The sequence below is a fragment of the Tamandua tetradactyla genome, chromosome 23 (assembly GCF_023851605.1).
Source record: "Tamandua tetradactyla isolate mTamTet1 chromosome 23, mTamTet1.pri, whole genome shotgun sequence".
NCBI lineage: Eukaryota > Metazoa > Chordata > Mammalia > Pilosa > Myrmecophagidae > Tamandua > Tamandua tetradactyla.
The window spans coordinates 7,691,550-7,713,231 of record NC_135349.1 but is presented as its reverse complement, the minus strand read 5'-3'; the positions used below and the strand labels follow the sequence as shown (position 1 = coordinate 7,713,231).

Sequence of the window (21,682 nt, the reverse complement as noted above, 5' to 3'; positions counted from 1 at the left end):
CATCTGCCAGACTTGAGTACTGCAAAATAATCAACAGATACTCATGCCATATGTATCAGAGGAGGCTAACATGCTGTAACAAATAGGCCCAAAACGTAAATATAGAAGCCTATTTAATTTTCTTAATAGTCCAGGGCAACTTAGTTGTTCCAAGTTGGGAGGAGGTGGTGGGACCTATTCAAATGCAGTCTGGGGTAATACTACTTCTGTCGACTTCAACATACAGTCTCCAAGGTCACTCTGGCTGTTGAAGATCATTCCAGCTTATGGGAAGGAGAAAAGAACATGGAAGAATGGGCACTGGAAGTTTTGAAGGCTAGAGCTGCAAGCTGCATACAGCCTTTCTGCTTACATTCTATTGAAAAGAAATCACAGGACTTTATGTAACCGAAAGGGAAGCTGAGAAGTGCAATAAAGATGTGCATATAGAAGAAGGGAGAATGGATTGAGAAATCTAGAATTCTCTGCCACAATTCTTTCTTCTGGCCACCAATAGCTGTCTTATATATGGTATAGATTTATTTCTTTCTCAAGAGAGACAACCCAAAGTCCCATCCAGGTACTGCATTCAATTCAAAATCCAGGATCTTTAGGAGACAGTTCTCTCCGGCAGATTACCTTTGGCCCAGTGACCTATGAACTAACTAAAAGGTTGTTAGACATGCTTCCCTTCTCCCACCCCCAACATAAACCCAACTTACAATGTTAAAGCAACACCAGTGTCACTGCGATTAAAACTCCCAAAGAAGATAAGCTTGAGAAACAGTGCTCACTGGTCCATAGCAATAATAGAATCCTGCTAGGCAGAGAAGGAAGCTCCTTCCCTTACATTGAACTTCATGGTCTTCAGGTTTGCCTTCTGGGAGACTCTTGTCCTTTGTCCTCCATGGCCCTTGTGGAGTAGATGTGGGGGAGCGATGCTTTCTTACGGCTTCTCCAGCCTCCTGCTCTTGCAAGTTTGGAAACCTAAGATTGGTGTTACAGGGCTTGGTTTTTCTCAGATCAGACTGATTTCTTGGGCTGTGTAATTTGCCCCCAGATTTAGTAGGCTCTGACCTATTTGCTTCCAGTCATTTCCCCTGTGTCAGTTATTAGACCTAGAGTTCTTTTCTAGATAATAGCTTTTAAGCATGCTTTATTTCTTTCCTTTTCCCCATACCTTTCTCTCAATGGTGACTACCTTAAGAGCAATTAAAACATTAGGTTGGACAAAGGAAGAAAGGTTTATTTGGTTCGGAACCTAAATTTTCTGTAGCACATAATCTAACTCAACCTGTCTGGATAGCTCATTTAACAACTGAAACACAGGGGACCCAAAATAAGAATGAGGGCCTTTAATCTTGTATAATGTAATGCCTGACTATATCCTAGAATATATTAAGCAGATGATGAAAAAATATTGGCAAATTCCCTTGAGGGATGGGAGGAAAAAATATGGAACTATTAAACTGTACCATCAAGGAATCCCCTGATACTGTGTCAAACATGAGAGAGACCCAAATCAACAGGCCATGCCCTTGATCTTTTTTTTTTTTTTAGTTTTTTTTTATTAATTAAAAAAAGAATTAACAAAACAATTAGAAATCATTCCATTCTACATGTACAATCAGTAATTCTTAATAACATCATTGCATATTCATCATTTCTTAGTACATTTGCATCGATTTAGAAAAAGAAATAAAAAGACAACAGAATAAGAATTAAAACATTAATAGAAAGAGAAAAAAAAAAAAAACCCTATACCTCACATGCAGCTTCATTCAGTGTTTTAACATAATTGCATTAAAATTGGGTAGTATTGTGCTGTCCATTTCTGAGTTTTTATATCCAGTCCCGTTGTACAGTCTGTATCCCTTCAGCTCCGATTACCCCTTCTCTCTTTTTTTTTTTTTTAATTAACGGAAAAAAAGAAATTAACCCAACATTTAGAAATCCTACCATTCTACATATGCAATCAGTAATTCTTAACATCATCACATAGATGCATGATCATCAATTCTTAGTACATTTGCATCGGTTTAGAAGAACTAGCAACATAACCGAAAAAGATATAGAATGTTAATATAGAGACAAAAATAAAAGTAATAATAGTAAAGTCAAAACAAAACAAAACAAAACAAAAACCAATAGCTCAGATGCAGCTTCATTCAGTGTTTTAACATGATTACTTTACAATTAGGTATTATTGTGCTGTCCATTTTTGAGTTTTTGTATCTAGTCCTGTTGCAGAGTCTGTATCCCTTCAACTCCAATTGCCCATTATCTTACCCTGTTTCTACCTCCTGCTGGACTCTGTTACCAATGACATATTCCAAATTTATTCTCGAATGTCTGTTCACATCAGTGGGACCATACAGTATTTGTCCTTTAGTTTTTGGCTAGACTCACTCAGCATAATGTTCTCTAGGTCCATCCATGTTATTACATGCTTCGTAAGTTTATCCTGTCTTAAAGCTGCATAGTATTCCATCGTATGTATATACCACAGTTTGTTTAGCCACTCTTCTGTTGATGGAGATTTCGGCTGTTTCCATCTCTTTGCGATTGTAAATAACGCTGCTATAAACATTGGTGTGCAAATGTCCGTTTGTGTCTTTGCCCTTAAGTCCTTTGAGTAGATTCCCAGCAATGGTATTGCTGGGTCGTATGGCAATTCTATGTTCAGCTTTTTGAGGAACCGCCAAACTGCCTTCCACAGTGGTTGCACCCCCCCCCCCATTTGACATTCCCACCAACAGTGGATAAGTGTGCCTCTTTCTCCGCATCCTCTCCAGCACTTGTCATTTTCTGTTTTGTTGATAATGGCCATTCTGGTGGGTCATGCCCTTGATCTTGAGGCTTACTCTTGTGAACCTTATGTAGGTAGTGGAGATGCTTAGCCTACTTATTAGGTATGCCTAAGAGTTACTTCTGGAGGACCTCTTTTGTTTCTCAGATGTGGCCTCACCTTCTCTAAGCCCAACTCTGTAAGTGAAATCATTGCCCTCCCCACTATGTGGGACATGACATTCAGGGATGAAAGTCTCCCTGGCAGTGTGGGAGAGGACTCCCAGGGATGAATCCAGACCTGGCACTGTGGGATCAACAATTCCATCCTGACCAAAAGGGGGAAAAGAAGTGTAACTAATAAAATATCAGTGGCTGAGAGAGTTCAAATAGAATTGAGGGCTACTCTGGAGGTCACTCTTAACACAAGCTTCAGTTAGACATTGCTACTTGTCATAACTTGCCAAATTCCAACCAAAACCATTCCATCCATCCTAAAGAACACTTAGGACAATATATATGATTCCACAAGAGTTCCATGAACTAGGGTAACTTTCCAGAAACTTAAAACCTCCAGATAGGTCCCTGGACCAGGTAAGTCCTGAAACCTAGAGGGCCCAGCCTCTCCACAACAACAGCTAGTTCCATCTCCCTACCCCATATTACTGACAGCCCCTTCCAGCATGAAGAGTTAGAATGGTCATAGCCCAAACACCCCTAAAGAGTGAGAGAAAGATCAAAGGTGATAGTGGAATTATACAGTGTGCTGGTTTGAAAGGATGTAGGTACCCTAGAAAAGCCAAGTTTTAATCCAAATCCTATTTTGTAAAGGCAACCGTTTCTTCAAATTCCTATTCAGTACTGTTTGTTGAAACTGTAATTAGATCATCTCCTGGAGATGTGATTTAATCAAGAGTGGTTGTTAAGCTGGATTAGGTGACAACATGTCTCCACCCATTTGGGTGGGTTGTGGGAAGTTTCTGGAGTCCTATAAAAGAGGAAACATTTTGGAAAATGACAGCTATTTAGAGAGAGCAGAGCAGAATGATGTAGCCAAGAGAAGCAGAGTTCACCAGCCAGCGACCTTTGGAGATGAAGAAGGAAAACGCCTCCCAGGGAGTTTCATGAAACAGGAAGCCAGGAGAGAAAGCTAGCAGATGATGCCATGTTTGCCACGTGCCTTTCCAGATGAGAGGAGAAGCCCTGACTTTGTTCATGTGCCTTCTCACTTGAGAGAGAGCTATCTTTCCCTGGATGCCTTTGACTGGACATTTCCAATCAAAGATTAGACTTGTTTTAATTGGGACATTTTTTTTCTTAGCCTTAGATCTGTAAACTAGCAACTCATTAAATTCCCATTTTTAAAAGCTATTCTGTTTCTGGTATATTGCATTCCAGCAGCTAGCAAACTAGAACATACAGAGAAGGTAGGGTTTGACAAAAGAATATGAATTCTGAATCATTAAATTGGTATTTCATTTAGTCTCCAGTATCTTAGAGCAGCTAGAAGTAAAAACCTAAAACTGTGGAATTGTAACCCATGTCAAACTCTGAAATCTGTTTTATCACTAACCATTGTGCTGTGCTTTGAAATTTAGTGCTTTTTTAAAATTATTTTTAAATTATTTTAGTGCTTTTTAAAAATTATTTTTAAAAAACCTTTTATTGAGAAACCATCACATACATACATTCCATACATGGTGTACAATCAATGTGCTCTTTTGTATATATGTTATTTTTCACAAAAAAGAAAAAAAGTCGATTGTGATAAAATATATTCCTTCTAGCCTCCTATATTCTGGAGCAACTAGAAGGAAAAATCTGAGAGGATGGTGTAGTAGTCCATAGACTCTGGGATCTGTCCTGTAACTACTTGGTGAAGAGTGCTTTGAAAACTATTGCATTTTTCTTTCTTTGCTTTGTATATATATTATACAATAAAAAAGTAATATATATATATATTGGCACTACAGTATATCAACATATGCTTTTCTTTAGTTTATTCATTTATATGTTAACTCTTTTCCTGTAAAGGATTTAACAATTGCCAAAATTAAAAAATTAATTTAAAAAAAATTAGGTTTGCATGGCTAGACAGAAGACTGGGTCACTTGATTTGCCTTAATGGAAAGTCTGTTCCCAACTAATGTTTAGCTGTTTGACTCTAAACAATTAATCTGAAACCTTTCCGTTTCCTTAACTATTACTATTAGTTCTCCAGTGAAGAGTGGTTTTCTTTTCTTTGTAAAGAAGTGCCTCTCCCCGACTCCCAGTCCGTGCAGTTCAGGTGAGGTCAAAAACTTCCATCCAGACTCCTGAGGTGGGTCAGTTACTCAGACCTGGAACATTCCATTCAACTGGCCACAGAAATTAGTTCAGTGATGGATATGTGACTTATGCTATCCCAAAGAAAGCCTCAGAATTTTTGCTGAGGTTATTAAAAAGCGGAACCCTCTTTTCACTGGAGATGCTAGGATTTAAGCCGGGGGCTCTGCAAGGAAAGAGGGAGAGTCACTGCCTGAGATTGAAGCCAACTCAGACGAAAGCACAACCAAGAGATGAAGAGGATTCATTATGACATCTTTTGAGCACCAAGATCCAGACACCTCTAGTCTTCACAGTTACGTAAGCCATTGATTCCACCACACACACACACACACACACACACACACACACACTTTTTTTTTTTTGCTTACAATGTCAGTTCTGTTTTTATTACTGTTAACCAAAAGAACCTTAACAAAAGTTTCCTTTTCCCCTCCCTCTTCCACTCTTACCCTCACATACCCTCTATCCTATGTTTTATTTTTGTGGATGGATCTAGGGAAGAGCTTAGGCATCCCAGATGAAATGAAGCTGTCCAAACGGGCGGACTTGGACTCTGTAATTCACAAAGTACAGGTTGAGAAATCAAGTGATTCAGAGTTGCAGTTTTCAATGCCCCAGATCTTTGCTGCGTCACCTGAGGGTCACAGATGCTTGTGAAGAGGCTAGAGTTGCTTCAACTGCAGCAGCCCTGCCTGAGCAATGCAAACCAATTTAATGCACATTTACTAAAGCCTGCTATGTACAAAGTACTGCACTAGGCTGTGTGGCAAAGATGTATAAGGCATTCCTGTCTTCCAGGATCTTCAAATGAGGTTTATAGTCTAAAATGCCTACAGAGCCAGACAAGAAAATCTAATGAGTGAAGCCCGAGTGTGCTCCCAATGATAACTGGTTATCTGAAATTCAGCCCTTCTGTTAGGGAAGAAATGAAGAGGGAACAAAGTAGGCAGCAACTAAGTAATTCTAGCAGTTTCCATGTGGGAATTCAGGCCCATGCTACCAGAGCTGATTTTTCAAAAGAAGTCAGAAAACCAGATATTTAGGTGAAATCTCCTAATCTTTAAATGTTGCCCAGAGATTTCTAAAACATAATGGGAGCCAAAACAAGCCCATCTGTGGGCCACATCAGACAGAGGCCATCACTTTGCCACCTTAGGTGCTTGCAGGGCTCAATGTGCAACCTGGCTTTTTCTAACCCAAATGTATCTCTCCAATTTAGGGGTTTCATGGATGGAGAAGGGATGTTACCCCAGCCTGGCTGGATATAGCCCAGGTACCCTTTCTCTTCTTCCTCGGCCTCACCCACCACCCCCCACCCTGCCCCACGCTAATGCTCATGCTCGCCAGGCTAGGGGTGCATTGGGCACCCCCGGGGTCCAAGCCTTCCCCTGCCACTGCCCAGGGTGGGGACTCCTGCCCCATGGGCACAACCGCTCACATGCCCCCAGGTGTTAGGTGGCTCCTTCACAGATCATGGACAAGGCCTGGGCCTCAAAATTGTCTCATCCAGCCACCCAACCAGGTGCAGGCTCCCACCAGGACTCCTCTCCGCTGCAGACCCCATGGAGTACAGGGGTCCACGCCTGAGTTCCGCCTGACTCTCTAATTGCCACCGGGCTTCCATGTCCCTAGGCAGGCAACTGTCATGGTGGCTGACAAGCCAGAGCCCAGGTCAATCATTGCAGGGAAAAGACTTGACCCTACCACCCCTATCCCTGGGAACCCTGCCAGAGCGGTTGGTCTAGCTGGGTTTAGGTCACAACTCCTAAATGAGCAAAATAATAACCAAGTTCTCACTCAGTTAAGGTTTCAGGCTTGCCTAGACCATAGCCTGGGGGCTTCTGGTTTGGCATGACCCTCTGGGTCTGAAAGGGAAAGCTGGGTCACTGTTATGGGTTGAGGAAAGAGTGGGCAAGAGATCATTTCTCTATGGTATTTCCTCCTGGGACACGTGGGATTCCCTCTCCCCAACCCCACCCCACCCTACCCCTGCCCCCCAAGACTAGCAATCTCAGTACTGATATCCCATCATCAGGATTCACTCTCCAGATGGCTGAGGTTGAGGGCAGAACAAGGCAGCAGTGGGTGCACCTGTTCCCATATAGGACCAAACCCAGAAACCTAAAGGGGCACAGCCATGGGAGAGACAAGAAGAAGGAAGCAATCTTACATTTACAGAGTACCTTCTATGTGTCTGGCCCTAGAGAGAGATTTTTCATTTTCAGTTCTCACAGGAACACTGTAAGAAGCTGTTATTTTTATATTTTACAGATGAGGAAGGGGCTCAGAAAACTAAGTAACTGGTCCATTGTCATACTTACCAAGTGGCAGAGATAGGATTAGATCAAGGTCTACCTAACAGAAAATCTATCTTGTATAGCAATAAAGCACCTCGATATCGCAGTGTAAAAATTACCAGGGTATACACAGTGATATGTGAAAAATCACATTGCAATCATCTTTTAGACCATAACTTCTCTCCAGGTTTTTGTTCTTAACACAGTTTTGTTTAAGAAAATATTGCTTAGTATTTAAGTGAAAAATCAATTGGGCTTATTACTATTGTTAGTTCTATCATTAAATAAAAATAAGTCACCGAAGATCTGATCTATGCAACTATACTTATTCATAAGCTCAGCCTTTCCTTCAATTGGAAGGGCACATGGTGAACATGGCAATGCCTGCTAGCTTTCTCTCCAGCCTTCTTTTTTCATGAAATTCCTCGGGGGCATATTCCTTCTTGATCTCCAAAGGTCTCTGGCTGTGTGGGCTCTCGTGGCTCTTTTCAAAATGTTTCCTCTTTTAAAGGATTCCAGTAAACTAATCAAGGCCTCACTTGGAGTGGGTGGAGTCACATCTCCCTCTAATCAAAGCTATTACCCATAATTAGGTGAGTCACATCTCTATGGAGATAATCGAATCAAGTTTCCAACCTACAGTGCTGAATAGGGATTAAAAGAAATGGTTGCCTCCACAAGATGGATCAGGATTAAAATATTGCTTTTCTAGGGCATATAATCCTTTCAAATCAGTACAGCTGGGCTCCCAGCCTGGGACTGGCAAAACCAGTATTGTTCCATGGTGCTTGAGTTTGCAGTTTCAGAGAAGAGGAGACCATCTATTCTTCAGCTAGTTTAGAAGATACTGAACTCTTCATCTTAAGTACTTAATACACCACTTTTCTCTAGGGTTTCTGCAAATATATACTTGGGCTCTATGAAGAACTCACAGGAATGAGAGGCATGATATTTGGTCTTCAAAATTTGCTTTCTAAGCCTGAGAGATCAAGCACACCCAAACAAGAAGTTTGAAGAGTACAAACCCTGAAGCCATTCTGCCTGGGATGGAATCCTGGCTCTGCCACAAACCAGCCAGTACTTGAGCAAGATACTTAACTTCTCTGGGCCTCAGTTTTCTCCTCTATGATGTTAATAATAATACCTACCCAATAAGGGTGCTGTAAGAATTAAACGAATTAATATATGCAGTGCATTTACATATAATAAGTGCTATACACTGTTAAATTTTTAAAAGGGGATTACAAATGAGTAATTTCAAGTAAATGAGGGACAATGGAGCACAGGAAGGTGAAATTAGCCAATAAGGTCTTCAGCGAGGAAGTACATACAAAACAGACTGTAAAATGAACATCTAGAACCAGTCCATATAATTAAGCCAATGGAAAGACCTTGTCCAGGCCTTGTTTGGACAGGCATCCACCCCCACATATCCATCTGCTATCACTGCCTTTGAGCTCTGCCAATTCCCTTATTCTGAGGAAGTATACTTTAACTTAATCTACTCTATTGTTCCAATTCCAAGTCCTATGTCAAAATTAATGCTTTCACTTCTCACTTTTCTCTTCAGATTCAAAAGTGAAGAAAAATACTGAAAAGGCTTCAAAGCAGGAAATGGTGGAAAAAGCAAAACTGCTGGACATTATTAGGATAAACCCAGCATACCCATGACGGTGGGTGAGGCCATGAAAGGAAATTTTAGAGCAAGGCAATGTGGAGACACACAGAGACATGCCTGGGAAAATGACCCAAGAAAAATGTTTAAATGAAAGTACTGTCCTTGCTGTTTCCATACACCATACAGGGGCGAATAGAGAAAACCTAGAATAGAAGGCAGAGTTGATCTACCCTTAGAAGACCCATGCAGAGGAAAGTCCTATTAGTGGAAGGAATGTGAGGAAAATCCTCAGCCAGAGCACAGCTGGGGTGCACACCCAGGAGAACCCCAGTGTGAGGCAAGTGCAGGAAAAGCTTTAGCTCTAGCTCAAGCCTCACTATGCACCACATCAAGGAGTGGTTGTATCAATTCCCTGATTCTGAAAAAACCATACATGTGCCACTCGGCTGATGTATCAGTGAATTCACACTGAAACAGCAAAATATAGTGAGTGGGAAAAGCTTCAGGTGGCTCTCAGCCCTCATCACTACCTATAAGGAGGAACTGTCCTGTGATGAGTGTGGGAAAAGCTTCAGGTCAAGCTCAAGCTTCACTGTGCACTAGAGAACCCAAATAGGCAGATATTCTCATAGTGCAGTGGGTGTGTGAAGGTGGGTCTCAGTATGGCCTTTGTGGTGCACAGTAAAGAAGCTCAACAAATCTTCAATGTTGGAAAGTTAGTATTATATTATAGAATTCCCCCAAAAGAGAAACCTAACCAGTGCCATGCATGTGAGATCTTTGGTCACAGCATTTATCTTTTAAGATTCCAGTAATCCACCAGCTCAGAAATGGCTTCACAGGGAGAAGTTCTAGAAGTTTACATTTCCTGGGTGAAAAGCAACTATACCCTGCAGAAAAAGAATCCACTACCCCAAATGTGACTTGTCTCATGAATAAAATACCACAGAAGCAAAGCTCTCTGAGATTTTCCTTTACCCCAGGATTAACTGCATGGGTACCAAATAGACAACCCAGCATAGGGGATAGAAGGTCTTCTTACTTTCAATTTCCTATATTTAAATTTCAGCCAGTGGGGGAGAAAAACACTGAGTGGGGTGAGGGATATTGAGTCCAAGGAAAGAACACAATCCTTGAAATTTATAATAGGGTTATCTTATGCATAACCTCTGATTTTTTTTAAGATGAACTCTGAGAGTTTTCTCTAACCTTCCTTTGCCCTATTTTGGCTTTTTTTGCTGTCCCTGGCTAAGCATGTTTGATCCTTCAGGCAAATATTAGCAAAGTTAACAACCACCCTGAGGTTTTTATGAAGTACAAGTGTTTTGTGTGATATTGCTGAAAGATTATTAGGTATAGAATATATATAGTATTAAACTAAAACAAAGATAAACTCTAACTTCCTCCCATCTTTTGGGTTATTCCTTTTGGCTGCCAAAATACACTCCTCTATCTTCTTACTTTTTATGCTGATCCCATACACTGGACTTTTCTCCAGTGTCTCTACTCACTAGAGTAAATACTTTGGACAAGACACTGAAAGAAAAGGCCCACATAGTATACTTCTAGGGGGACAAAAAAGGTGAAAAGGGGGATAGGAATAGCAATATTGGGAAAGGAGGGTAGAGCACGTGCCATCTCAGTGTCAGCCACTGGGAATCTTTTCCTGTTTTAGGCTCTGAGGAGGGAGAAGGGAAGGATAAAACATCTTTGGTTAGCTCTCTGCCTCAGGGACAAGATAGCATACACAGGCTCACAGGGAAAAAGTGATTCACAAAAGACAATATAAGTAAAATAAGTGCTAGTGTTATAACATACACTACGAACACCTGTGTGAAGACAATTCAGGGGACTGGAGTCAAATTAAGCTAGAAGAGGAATTTTATTAACACTCTATTATCTGTCCCCATTTTGTACCTGAACCTTTTGCAGCACCCTCTTCCCCAGGAAGAGGCTTGTAACTTGGGAAAAAAGAGTTCAGGCAAAATCTGGAAAGTTAAGTTGGCAGAGTAGGGTGGAGATTTGGGGAAAAAAAGAATAGGGTTTCTCATGACCTCTGAGGCTTTTTGACTTTGATGATAACTCCTTTCAAAGTGAAGAGATGGAGACTTTTCTTATGCACACCCACAACTGCAAAACTCACCACTACTGATACTGAGTTTCCAGTTTTTAGAACCTGCTCCCACATCACTATGATGCTGAAAGGAGTTATCTTTGTAGGATGCTTAAGCAGTCTAAATTTGATTCAATTCTCTTGTTAGGTCTGTTCAGTTGCTGGCTGTAAAGCCCTTCAGGAAATAGAGTCAAATTCAAATTTGGACCTTTCCCTAGCAGATTATGATTGCTGAGACAGCCCAGGAAGAAGGGACAGAGGGATCTTTGGGGGCTTTTGTATGGACAGCAGAAATAGATATTAACACCTGTATTAGTTAGGGTTCTCTAGAGAAACAGAATCAACAGGGAACACTCGCAAATACAAAATTTATAAAAGTGTCTCACGTGACCACAGGAACACAGAGTCCAAAATCTGCAGGGCAGGTTGTGAAGTCGATGATTCTGATGGAGGGTCTGGACAAACTCCACAGGAGAGGCTTGCCAGCCGAAGCAGGAATAGATCCTGTCTCTTCTGAATCCTCCTTAAAAGGCTTCCAGTGATTAGATTAACCATCACTCATTGCAGAAGACACTCCCCTTTGGCTGATGACAAATGGAATCAGCTGTGGATGCAGCTGACATGGTCATGATTTAATTCTATGAAATGTTCTCATCGCAACAGACAGGCCAGCACTTGCCCAACCAGACAGACAGATACCACAACTTGGCCAAGTTGACACATGAACCTGACCATGACAGTCCACCCCTTGTCAACTTGGCAGCTATACATACCACCTTAAACGATACCTAATTCTAAATAAAAAACAATAAAACACATTTTTTTGTTTCACCTAATAATACTCAACTGTCCTGCATATAACTGGAAACACATTAAATCTCTCCAGAATAGGGTGCAAATCCTTGGGTAATATTCATTCTTAAACTTGATATCTTACAACTTAAATAGTATAACATGAACAGAACAGCATTACAGTCCTTGTTTCTGTAACTGATCACGTGGTCAAAGTTCATATTTATCACTACCTTCTTCTACTACCCATTCCATGTTCCCTTTACCCTCAGCAAGCACTTCAGCTGGCCATGGTTCTTTGCCTGGTGGGGTGACCCAAACCTTCATTCCTGAAGTTTCAGAGCCATAGGTAGTCCTGCCAATGAACTACCTGGGTTGTTGCAGTTTTCCATTTATTTTAATCACAGGGCATGGGAGTACTAAAAGATGCCCCAGGGGATCTCCTATATTCCAAGAAAACTCTTCTTTACCTCTATTATGTAGTTGTAGTCCTACTACCCCTGACAGTCAGGGTCAATCACCCCAGACAATAATGTAATCCCCTTCTTGTCTTGTTGATCCAGTGGCATAAGTAAGCCAAAGTGACCAGGTGGCAGTCTTAGATTCCAGTTCAATGGAATCATTGTTGTTTCTCCTGGAGGAAGCACTCCCCATTTTGGAACTAAAACCTGTAGACCGGCAGAGCTCAGGGTCGCAGGGACAGGAAGCAAAAATTTTCCTAGTGGATCATTAGGGATAATAGTGAGTGGTACCACTCCCATTTCCACCCCTTGGTTCCTGGACCCATGGATCCTGGCAATGGGAGAAACAGCACCATACAGCGGACACTGATTCAGAGCATATACAGCTTCCTGGAGAACATTACCCCAGCCTTTCAAGGTACTGCCACCTACTTGGCACTATAATTGAGTTTTCAAAAGGCCATTCCAGCATTCTATCAATCCAGCTGCCTCTGGATGATGGGGAACATGGTAAGACCAGAGAATTTCATGAGCATGTGCCCATTCCCGCACTTCATTTGCTGTGAAGTGTGTTCCTTGATCAGAAGCAATGCTACGTGGAATACCATGACAATGTATAAGGAATTCTGTAAGCCCACGGATGGTAGTTTTGGCAGAAGCACTGCATGCAGGGAAAGCAAACCCATATCCAGAGTATGCGTCTATTCCAGTTAGAACAAATCACTGCCCCTTCCATGAAGGGAGTGGTCCAATGTAATCAGCCTGCCACCATGTAGCTGACTGGTCACCTCGGGGAATGGTGCCATATCGGGAGCTGAGGGTAGGTCTCTTCTGTGGCAGATGGGGCACTCAGCAGTGGCTGTAGCCAAATCGGCCTTGGTGGCTGGAAGTCCATGTTGCTGAGCCCATGCATAACCTCCATCCCTACCAACATGACCACTTTGTTCATGAGCCCATTGGGCAATGACAGGAGTTGCTGGGGAAAGAGGCTGACTGCAATCCAGAGAACGGGTCATCTTATCCACTTGATTATTAAAACCTTCCTCTGCTGAAGTCACCCTCTGGTGCGCATTCACACGGGACACAAATATGTTCATGTTTTTAGTTCACTCAGAAAGGTCTATCCACATACTTCTTCCCCAGACCTCTTTGTCACCAATTTTCCAACTATGATCTTTCCAAGTCCCTGACCATCCAGCCAAACCATTAGCAATGGCCCATGAGTCAGTATACAAACATACTTCTGGCCAGTTTTCCTTCCAAGCAAAATGAACAACCAGGTGCAATGCTCGAAGTTCTGCCCACTGGGAGGATTTCCCCTCACCACTGTCCTTCAAGGACACCCCAGAAAGGGGTTGTAGTGCTGCAGCTGTCCACTTTCGGGTGGTACCTGCACATCATGCTGAACCATCTGTAAACCAGGCCCGAGTTTTCTCTTCAGTCAATTCACTATAAGGTACTCCCCAAGAGGCCAGAGCTCTGGTCTGGGAAAGAGAAGATAATGTGGCAGGAGTGGAGACCATGGGTATTTGGGCCACTTCTTCATGTTACTTACTTGTGCCTTCAGGATGTACTCTGGCCGTATCTTGTATATACCATTTTCATTTTACAATAGAGTGCTGCTGCACATGCTCAACGTTATGGCTTGGTGGGTCAGACAACACCCATCTCATGATAGGCAACTCAGGTCTCATGGTAACTTGGTGGCCCATGGCTAAGCATTCAGTCTCTACTAAGGCCCAGTAACAGGCCAAAAGCTGTTTCTCAACAGGAGAGTAGTTATCTGCAGCAGATGGTAAGGTTTTGCTCCAAAATACTAATGGTCTGTGTTGTGATTCTCCTATAGGGGCCCGCCAAAGGCTCCAGACAGCATCTCTTATTTGCCACTGACACTTCCAGCACCGCTGAATCTGCTAGATCATACACCCAAGTGGCAGAGCAGCTTGTACAGCAGCGTGGACCTGTTGCAGAGCCTCCTCTTGTTCAGGTCCCCACTCAAAATTAGCAGCTTTTCTGGTCACTCAATAAATAGGCCGGAGTAGCACACCCAAAAGAGGAATATGTTGTTGCCAAAATCCAAAGAGACCAACTAGGCATTGTGCATTTTTGGTTGTGGGAGGGGCCAGATGCAGCAACTTATCCTTCACCTTAGAAGGTATATCTCAACATGCCCCACACCACTGGACACCTAGAAATTTCACTGAGGTGGAAGTCCCCTGTATTTTTGTTGGATTTATCTCCCATCCTCTGACACGCAAATGCCTTACCAGTAAGTCTAGAGTAGTTGCTACTTCTTGCTCACTAGGTCCGATCAACACGATATCATCAATATAATGGACCAGTGTGATGTCTTGTGGGAGGGAGAAATGATCAAGGTCCCTGCAGACAAGATTATGACATAGGGCTGGAGAGTTGATATACCCCTGAGGTAGGAAAGTGAAAGTATATTGCTGACCTTGCCAGCTGAAAGCAAACTGTTTCTGGTGGTCCTTACTAATAGCTATTGAGAAAAAAAGCATTTGTCAGATCAATAGCTGCACACCAGGTACCAGGGGATGTATTGATTTGATCAAGCAATGATACTACATCTGGAACAGCAACTGCAATTGGAGTTACCACCTGGTTGAGCTTATAATAATTGACTGTCATCCTCCAAGATCCATCTGTTTTCTGTACAGGCCAAATAGGAGAGTTAAATGGGGATGTGTTGGGAATCACCACCCCTGCATCCTTCAAGTCCTTCAGAGTGGCAGTAATTGCTGCAATCCATTCAGGAATCCAGTATTGCTTCTGATTTACTATCTTGCTAGGTAGAGGCAGTTCTAGTGGCTTCCACTTGGCCTTCTCCCACCATAATAGCCCTCACTGCAAGAGTTAGAGAGCCAATGTGGGGATTCTCCCAGTTGCTCAGTATGTCTATACCAATTATACATTCCGGAACTGGGGAAATAACTACAGAATGGGTCCAGGGGCCCACTGGACCCACAGTTAGACAGAACTGAGCTAAAACTCCATTGATCACCTGGCCTCCATAAGCCCCTACTCTGACTGGTGGACCAGAGTGACGTTTTGGGTCCTCTGGAATTAATGTCACTTCCAAACCAGTGTCTAATAATCCCCAAAATATCTGATAATTTCCTTTTCCCCAATGCACAGTTACCCTGGTAAACGGCCATCGGTCTCCTTGGGGAAGGCTTGGAGGAAGATTAACAATATAAATTTGTGGCAGTGCAACAGGGTTCTTCCCCAAAGGGACGCGGCCTCCTCTTCATTCAAGGGGCTCTGGGACTGTAAACTGTCCCAAGTCTGGTAATTGATTAAGGGACCGTGACTCTGTGTTTTTGCAATTCAGGTTAGACTTCTGTTTGCTTGACCTAGAACTCTTTTGTTTATACAGCTCGAACAAGAATTTAGTAGACTGCCCTTCTATTGTATTTCTAGGTATCCCATGATTTACTAGCCAATGCCACAAATCTCTGTGAGTCATATAATTTTGATGCTTGTTTTGAGTTTGCTGTCTATTATAATAGCCACATCTACCCTGTCTTTGGCAATTAAGTGCTGCCACCTGGCTTCTGCCAACTCGGGATCCCATCATCCCCATTGTGTTTAAGGATTCCAGCTCAGTGACAGCAGTTCCTACAGAAATATCTGACCTATAGAGAAATGCAACCACAGAGCTCTTCAGGGATGATGGTGCTAGTTCTCACAAATTTATTTTTCACTATTCTGGTAAAAGATGCATCCTCTGGACATTCCTGGGGTGTAAGAGCAGGCTTTACATGATAAATTCACTCTAACATTCCAATCTCTCTAAGCCTCTGGATCCCCTCATCTACATTATACCAGGGCAGTTCTCGAATTTCAACCTCAGGTAAAGTTGGCCACCTTTTGATCTATGTTTCAACCAACCATCCAAACAAACTGTTAACACCTTTTCTAACCCCTTGAGCTATAACACTGAATGCAGAATCTCTGCTTAGTGGGCCCATGTCAATAAATTCAGCCTGATCCAGCCTAATATTCCTTCCATCATTATCCCACACCCTTAAAATCCATTGCCACACATATTCCCCTGATTTCTGTCTATATAAACTGGAAAACTCACACAGTTCTTTTGGAGTATAACATACCTCCTCATGTGTGATACTTTGTATCTCACCTTTAGGGGCCTTTTGGGACTTTAGTGTAGTTATAGGTCTGGAAGAAATGAGGGGTAGTGGGGGTGGGTCATGAAAAGAATTTAAAAAAATATCTTCCAAGCTATTTGCTTCAGGGCCTTCATTTGTAGTTTCATCTGGTGAGACAGGATTAATCACTCTAGGGCTAATCCCTTCAGGAGGAGGTTTAGTGGCCAACTCCTCAAGGCAGGCTGGAGGTGGGGCAGTTATGTCCTCTGGGCAAACTATTACAGGGTTATCTAGAGAAGACTCAGCATGACCTAGGGTTTCAACCTCACCTCTGACATCATCAATCCATATGTCACCATCCCATTTTTCAGGGTCCCATTCCTTTCCAATCAATGCCCTCACTTTAACGGCAGACACCATGCAACATTGAGATTTCAGTTTATGTTGTAAAGTTGCTACTCTAACAATAAGATTCTAAGTCTGATTTTCAGAGATCTCTCAAGTCTACAGCTACAGAAAATAAGATTTTCCTTCAGGATAATCATAGAAACGTCTACATCTGTTAGACAGTGCTTAAGCTTCTTGTTTGAAGTCTTAAACCCATCCCTTTCACTCCTTAATGTAGCCAGTGTATCTAACAACAACCAGCCAACATCTCCATACCTCTTATTTCCACAAAATTCTGTAAAGGCATCAAAAACATTATCCCCCAGAGCCTGGCTTCGAACAAGCGAAGCATTAGGAGAATTGAACGGTGATATTTTGACTATCTCTTTTGCCAACTCACTCCATGGATTGGGAGTGTCATTCTGATTATGGGAATCAGAGTTCTTAGTGCCTTTGAGTCCAAGTCAGAGTAGAAAAGCATTCATAAAACCCATTTTTAAGATTCTGCTTCTTAAGAACCACTCCTGGTACCAAGATGTATTAGCTAGGGTTCTCTAGAGAAACAGAATCAACAGGAAAAACTCGCAAATACAAAATTTATAGAAGTGTCTCATGTGACCACGGGAACACATAGTCAAAAATCTTCAGGACAGGTTGTGAAGCTGACAATTCCAATGGAGGGTCTGGATGAACTCCACAGGAGAGGCTCAGCAGCCGAAGCAGGAATAGAGCCTGTCTCTTTTGAATCCTCCTTATAAGGCTTTCAGTGATTAGATTAACCATCACTCATTGCAGAAGACACTTCCCTTTGGCTGATGACAAACGGAATCAGCTGTGGATGCAGCTGACATGATCATGATTTAATTCTATGAAATGTCCTCATTGCAACAGACAAGCCAGCACTTGCACAACCAGACAAACAGGTACCACCACTTGGCCAAGATGACCCATGAATCTGACCATGACAACATCCCATGGTATTCCAAGATCCACCTGCATTTCAAAGCCATATTTTCCATAACACCTTCTTGACCTGGCTTGACCTCCAGACGTGTTGGAAGATCTCTAGAACACAAAGAGTATGAGATCATTTGGTCCAATTTCCCATCCAATACAGGACCGTTCCAAGATCCTTGACAGATGGTCATCAGCCCTCCCCTTCCAGGGACAGACAACTTGGTACTATGCTCTCTCCAGATCCCACCGATAACATTCTCTGACCTTTTTAACTTATATAACACATAGTTTAAGACAATTCCCTTATAATGCTTTAAGTATAACTGTACCACAGATCTACATACATCTGTGGTTTATCTCCCACAGAACTGACAGGTCCAATGTATACAGTGAACATTTGCTCGAGTGATTTAGTTGGACAGAAGATGTGAGGTAGCACAAAAATTACCTAATGGGGTATTTTTAAAAGCCTGCTATGGTGTCAGGTGCCCAGATTTATAAGAACAGCAGTTTTATAACAGATAATAATTTCACATAGGGAAGTTCTTAATATCCCCCACCTTCCCTTAATCCCACTTTTAGCAGATGATCTCACCTTGTATTTAAGTTTACTTAACTGAGAAAATTAATTGATAAACTGCACATTCCTACCACCAAATTTATAATTTTTGTATCCACATCCATTTTTTTCCTTTTCCCTCCGATCTGAGATTCCTGGTTCCACTACAGAGTTAACTAGTTATGGCCAAGCCATAATATCTCTGTACCTCCATTTCTTCATCTGTGCTTTCCCTGCAGAGCTTTAGAAGACCATATGGCAATGCTTCAGAAACTTAAAGCACTATCTAAACATAGAGTATAAATATTTATAGAAAAATACAATAAAAGAAGGTACACAGAAGGTAGCATGCTGGGGTGAAAGGACTCAGGCTTTAGAGCTGGGCAGATCAGAGTTTCAATCTTTAATCTAACTCTTACTACCTATCTGACCATGATAAATTTGGTTACCTTTTTTTGGGGGTGGGGGGTGGGGGAAGATGCATGGTCTGGGAATTGAACCCAGGTCTCCGTTTGGTAGGCAAGAATTCTACCACTGAACCAAGCACCGCCCTGGTTACCTTTTTGAGACTCAGACTGTCCAACTGTACAATTGGGGTATACTCTTAAGTAGTTATTGTAAATACATAAGGCAGGTAAAATACTTAATCCAACAATAATTACAGTATCAGGTATACAGCAATACAACTTTTGTTTCTCTTATGTCCAAGTTATACTATTGCCCTGATGCACCAGTATAGGTTTGTTAAGCCTATTTATCTAGGGTTAGCGATGAGTTTGTGTTCATCTAGTCATGCTTTCTCCTGGGCGCCCTTATGATCAGTGATATATATACTTGTAATATTCCTAGCCACAGACAAAACCAAGTAGTTGCCATACTGCATCAGACTCAAGATTTATCATGCTTCATTGCTCTACTTCTGTCAGAGGTACCAAGGGACAAATGTGTCGTGAAGAGGTAAAATTGTCATTGCCATCAATTTAAAAACATTGTAGTTTCTCCATTTTGATGCTCACATTTGCATATCCCTGAGTGAATTTTTTTTTTTATCTGCTATATTTGCTGTATCTCTGTAAGTAGTCCTTCAGTTTACTACCATGAGAGCAAGTATACTCTGATTAGGTTACTACCATCAGAACAAGAATGCTTTGATTATCTTCCCCCTCCTTACATCACTCTGACTTCAAAGAGCCTGTGTCTCTTTTTCACTGTCTTACCTTGGGATTTGGCAGATTCAACTGTAGGTTCACCATAACTTCTGTAGTTTCCTTTATCTGGAACTTTTCTAGGATCTGTTGTTTCTCCATAGGGATAGCCACCAGAGCTGCAGCCTTTGTGGTGAAGTCATACCATTATTTTTTTGTACAAGGGCAGAAAAATGCCTCTGTCTTATGTCTTGTCTCCAATGCCTTTCTTCGTAGATCCATCATTTATGTTCATTAAAAGCACCAAGCAAACTGGCTCACATCTATAAAGCAAAATGAAAATAATATATTTTTGTTTAGTGAGGGGCATAATTGTTCACTAAACTAGATCAACAGTGCACTGTTTCTATGGACCAAGGAAATCGTGGGTTTTTGTTTGGTTGGTTTTTGTTGCTGTTTGGTTTTTTAAATTGATTTTTATTTAGATATCTCATGTAGGTGACATCATACAACAGTGGTTATGTGCTTTGCTTATTTCACACACCTTATTTTAAGTTTCATCTATGTTGTAGCATGTCTCAGACCTTCATTCCTTCTTACAGCCAAATGCTTATCTTTCTTCAAACAGTTGACTATTATTTACTACAATGGGATTTAATTGGCTTCCTAAAAGACATGGCTAGAGTAGGAAGGCATGAAAAGTTTTAATACTACAGTGCATGTTTTGGCTGAAGGAAGGATATGAAGATTGGAAATGAAAAAACTTATTTTGAGTTTTGGAGTTGTGTTTCTGAAAGTTACTGCAGGGAAGATTGTAATACATCACAGCTGAGTCTGGAAGGAGACTGGTAAATAAGGGCTGCTGGTGGCCAAAGGCAGCATCTGAAGCCTATGGAGAAACAGCAATTGTAAATACAAAGACAAACAGAAATCACTGCATTTGGCATCATCCTTATGATGAAACGCAATCTTCAGATAATTAGTCTCTGAGGCTTGCAGTCTTGTAGAAAATAAACCTTCCAACTAAGAACATTTTTGTATCACTCATCTCAATGAAACATAAAAGATCATAAAAGGGCAGTCCTCACACAGAAAGCTCTGGAATAGTGTGCTTAGATACAAGCCATATTGCCAAGAGTCCAACTTTATCTATGTGAAGATGAAAACTGAAATCTCTGTCTGAAACCTGTCACATGCCAAAGGCTGGGTTCTTAATTCACTTTATATCAAATGAAAGTAACTGTTGGCCCCATCATGGGTTTTTTGCATATATGAATTACCTAGGTAAATCAGGATCACTACTACTGTTTGCCTCATATTTATTACATTCAGGAGTCTATACCTGACTAAGAGTCAATGAGAAATGAGCCCTATGTGAAGACTTTCTTTCCTCATCCATTACTTTTCTTGTGTTTCTCTCCAGCGTGCTTTTCAGAATGGCGCAAGGAACTCTCCGGTTTTCCCGAAACTGGTCATACACTCTCCCTCCCAACAGATATCAAGAAGGTTAAAACTCATAAAACACTGCAAAGCTCATTACACCATTAAGGTTTCACAAAATAACAATGTGGCTTTCCGAACTTGACTGGGAGCTCTTTGGCCAAAAGCGCTTCCACACTCGTCCTATTTATTGTCTTTCCCTCCTCACTTTTCAGATGGTAATCACCTGAACTGAAATGTTTCCCTCGAACATTACATTTCTCACGTGCAAGGATGATACGGTTACTGAGATGTGACCTCAGTGTGAAAGCTTTCCCATATTCTGTACACCGAAAGCGTTTCTTCCCGGTGTGGCTTCTCCAATGTTGATTTATGATGACTCTTCATAGCCAGGATACCGTGGACGCTCGGAGCAGAAACCCTCCCCTCGCACCCTCACAGTCCCTTCCCGCGCCGGGCCCCGCGCCGGGTCTCTAGGGTAAGAGTTGAGGTCCGGGGCTGGCCAGGGACAGAGGGAAGCGGGAAAGAGCTTCTCTCCACATCGCCCAGGGCGCAATGGTAGGGCAGCGACTCCGCACCCCGCGTTTCCTGGCTAGGGAATCCTTCTCCCCAACCCCCAAGCCCCTGACCTCAACTCTCAGCCTGAGCCACAAAACCTACAGGGGAGGTTCCGGCAGGCCCCGGGGCCC

At 42.0% G+C, this 21,682-nt stretch overlaps 2 long non-coding RNA genes across 4 annotated transcripts in view; one reads left to right on the top strand and one right to left on the bottom strand.

The window, feature by feature from the left end:
• Window positions 1-9,980, top strand: part of LOC143667010 (uncharacterized) — a 21,397-nt gene extending 11,417 nt beyond the window's left edge. Inside the window, exons 2-3 of one of the 2 annotated variants that reach the window (XR_013167814.1) lie at window positions 6,314-6,367; window positions 8,962-9,980. This is a non-coding gene — a long non-coding RNA (uncharacterized LOC143667010). The remainder of the gene's footprint in view (window positions 1-6,313; window positions 6,368-8,961) is intronic. The other variant, XR_013167813.1, reaches the window with a different exon arrangement.
• LOC143667011 (uncharacterized) overlaps window positions 1-21,682 on the bottom strand; it is a 23,759-nt gene extending 2,077 nt beyond the window's left edge. The window contains exons 1-3 of one of the 2 annotated variants that reach the window (XR_013167815.1): window positions 21,220-21,682; window positions 19,626-19,876; window positions 7,395-11,706 (exon numbers count right to left, since the gene is read on the bottom strand). This is a non-coding gene — a long non-coding RNA (uncharacterized LOC143667011). Of the gene's footprint in view, window positions 1-7,394; window positions 11,707-19,625; window positions 19,877-21,219 lie in introns of those variants that run through there. The other variant, XR_013167816.1, reaches the window with a different exon arrangement.